We start from the raw sequence: 3,836 nt of genomic DNA, 5'->3' as shown, positions 1-3,836 counted from the left end.
AAGTTTCTTCAGGTGTAAGCTTCTCCCAGGTGGGAGCTGCTTCCCATGAAAGGAGGGGTGACCAAGCCTAGGACAGAACTTCTAGTGGGACTACACCTTTGAAGACTGAGAAAACAGAAAAGCCACAGCCTACCTAATCGAAAGGAACCATATATATTGACAGGGATTCAAAAAGTCCGGTTCCTCTAGAAAGCTTTCCTTCATCCTACTCAGGCTGGTTTAGATGTGTCCCAAATTTGCTCACATAGAACCCTGGGCATTTCTACCACGGCACTTGACACCCCTTATGAGAAATATCTGTTCCAGTGACCATTTCTATACTACACACACTGGTGTGCAATGTGTGGACAGAAACTATGTCTTGGATAATAGTATCTCCCTAGTGTCAGGTACAGCAGATACTCAGTAAAATCTGATAAAAAAAAAAATAGTGAATGCCCTACACACATGTTTCTCAGGCAACTCTATCATCAATAAAGACACTTGAGTGGTTAGAGTTAAATACAAATAAGCATGTAATTTTATGAAATCTTATTGACCCTTTAGCTCTTCTTCTAACATAAAACCCAGCTCCCTGAAAAGTTATTTTTAAGAAGGACTTATTTTAAAGGTACCCCCAAATAAATGTGGTTTTGTTTTCAGTCAGCCACTGCATGAAATTTGTCTTTTCTCCTCTGCTCTGGTCCACTTCCGCAGGGCACCATTCGTACATTGTTTAATTCAAATATATTTATCCAGTGCATACTCTATGTCAAGCACTGTGCTTAAAGCAGGATATGCAGCATCGAACATGATAGAACCAGGCCCATGACTTCATAGAGCTTATAGTCTGGTGTCCACCACTCACCTCCAAAGTTCTAAAGAGTCTGAGGATGCCACAGGGGCATAATACATTTTTATCTTTAAGCTCTTGAAAATGTAATACACCGATAAGGCAAGCCCAAGCTAATTCAGGAACATCTGGAGGCTTGTTGTCTAGAGTTAAATAACTTGCTAAAGTATTTCAATTTTCCCAAGGTAACTGAGAACTGATCAGTCTAAAGGGATCCATTCTGAGGCACATCCAAGTTTCCTTTTTTTTGCCTTCAACGTGGGCACCTGGACAGGCATATCCCACCCTGACTGCCATCTCAGAATAGCCAAAGGGAGACAACGGTGTCACTTAGCATCATCTGCTAAGGTCTCTCAGTTGCCTGTGTATGAGGCATTCTTGTGTAAATTAGAGAAAGGTGCACCCTCTTGGCAGGGGCATTAGAAAAAAAGGCATCCCTTTCTCCCCAGCAGATGTAGGTGTACAGCTGGATAAGAGGAACTCAGCCAGGATTTCGATCCCAGCTTGCCCCTTCTGCATAGTTCCAGGCCATGCTACCATCTCCCTGGTCAATGCACTGGGCACAAAATGCATTAGTGCATTTATATTCTATGTGTTTTAAATTATCCTTATAACTAAGGAAAACAGTTCTGTAAAATTACTGAACTATATGGAAATCCTTTCCTAAAACCCAGCAGCAGCCACAGGAACTTTAAACATGATTCAAAGGCATTAAACTTTTTCCAAGAATGCACCTTATTTCTGCCAAATAACTCTGTAACTCTTCAAAACCTGTGACTTCAACTGAGCTCTGAGCAATTCAGAAATGGAAAATGAGCACAGTCTCCAGCTGTGTGGTTTGGGACTGAAGCCTTGCACCTCCCTGGACAAATATCAAGGTCAGTGTTCCCACAACTTGCCAAAGTCTTATCACTAAGGAAGTGCAGTCTAGTAGTTTTTGAGTCTTTCAGAGTTTAGATTCTCAATAACTCATTTTTCTCAAGTAGGAAGTCAAGAAATCCCCTCATCCTAGCCATGTATCATATTAAAATAACCCACTCCCTGTATCCTTTGGGTTCAGCTACTTCCAAATAAACTGCAAACTGGTAGCAGTTCAAAGCACAGGCATAAGAAAAACACACAAACTTAGTCATTTTTTTCCATCACATCATTCAATAACCCTCACTTGAAATGTGACCCCCACGGCAGCTGGGGTAGCCATGCCCCTTTGAGATTTAGATAGGACTGGTTCAAATCCCAATCCTGGGCCCTGTGGAAAGTCCAGGCTCTCCTGAGATTTCGGCAAACAGAGCAAGGAAGTGCTCACAGAAACTTCGGCTCTGATTCCCAGGCTCCCTGGCCATCCATTCTGTCCCCCTGGGCTTGTTCTTTACCCTGGCCCTGGTGTGATTCACTCAGGACCAGCACTTTCATGTGGGACTCCAAGACGTGAACATAAGGCTGCTGTGGGGAGACATTACAGGGCTGCCCTACATCAGCTGACACTCATGTAGACAACCTGTTCTCAAAGGTCTCTCAAACACTCAGCACTGGGCATATCTCACTACCCACACCTAGCCTGGGACATCCTGGCCTTGCTCACACGTCTTCCTCCTTCTCCTCCCCCCCCTTTCCTGTCACCACCACACCCTAGGTCCAGATTTTCCACACAATTTGAGGTGAGCCATTCAGCCCCTCCTTCCCAAGTCACCGAGCCCCAACTTCAAGTAAACCCTTCAAGGGGCTCAGCTGAACAAACAGGCCATGTACTCTTTCAACAGAGGCTTTGACTTACAGTTGTTTTTTTTAACAATATTCACCATCCTTGAAGACAGCTGTGACTTCAAAGAGCCATTTCTCTTTGCTTTTGCTTTTCTAATGAATGATGCAATGGAAATCAGGTACTTGAACCTCCTTCTTCAGCTTGAATAAACAGTGGAAACCTTTTTTCCCCTCCCTTTTATTGCAGGTGTTTGGTCTATGGTCAATGCATTCAAATTCTCCAAGCTTAGAATAAGGTTCCCAAATCACTAACTGGCAGGTGGTTTAGCCCTACTGGTTTATCGAGCTAGCTACTTAGGCTTAAAGACAGGAAGAGTTTTAGTATAAAATCTCAGTCCGGCCATGGTCCAAGGTCTGACAGGCCCACTTGGTTGACAAGCTCTGTGTTAGGCAGCCTGTCTCAGCAATGTTTCCATACAGTGGCTCATGCCTGCCTGCACGTTCAGTGGGTTACTCAAGGCAAAGGACGGGATTTGCTTAGTTTTGTGGCTTCTTTGGCTGAGAGTCATTTTGCTTTTTCCTCCGATTCTTCTCTGCTATCCCTACTCACACATCAGAAGCAGAAAGGGGCAGATTCTAATTTTCTACATTCTCTGAAAAAATGAAAAGGAACACTCTCTTACCTTGTGTGAGCATATAGTCATACACATGCATATGCATATATATGTATGTCTGTGTATATACATTTTCTTCATAGACTCCTAGAACTCATCATGGTAATACTAAACCCTGACAGTATATTAGAACTACCTCAAGAGCTTTTTAAAAAAGTCTTGTGCTTTGGCCCATCCCAGACCAATTGTATCATTGGGAGTAGAGCCTGGGTACCTGTAGCTTCTATGAGTCCTTTTTAAACTCCCAAGAAGATTCTGAGGTAGAGCCAGGATTGAGAACTCCATAGAGTTCTAAGCCCTAGCTATTCAAGTCTGAATGGCAGAGCAGCATCACCCAGACCTACTCAATCAGCATCTGCGTTTCAGTAAGATCCCAAGTACTCTACCTGCATGCCACCATTTGAGAAGCCCTGCTCTGGCTTCTCTCTTATTTGATCATGAGGCCCCAAGAGACCAGTGACTTCAAGGTGTCATTCTGTCAACTGGAGACTCAAATGAGACCCTACTAGACCTCTCCTCCTTCTCCTTTATTTTCATTACATTAGTATTTTTCAGATTTAACCAATAGTTAAGTAGTCCTCAAAATGTGTGTAATATAGTCTTTCTCAAGTTTATCATAGCTCTCTCTG

The sequence above is a fragment of the Ursus maritimus genome, unplaced genomic scaffold (assembly GCF_017311325.1).
Source record: "Ursus maritimus isolate PB19 unplaced genomic scaffold, ASM1731132v1 scaffold_4, whole genome shotgun sequence".
NCBI lineage: Eukaryota > Metazoa > Chordata > Mammalia > Carnivora > Ursidae > Ursus > Ursus maritimus.
The sequence above is the reverse complement of the archived record's forward strand: the minus strand, read 5'-3'. Positions refer to the sequence as shown.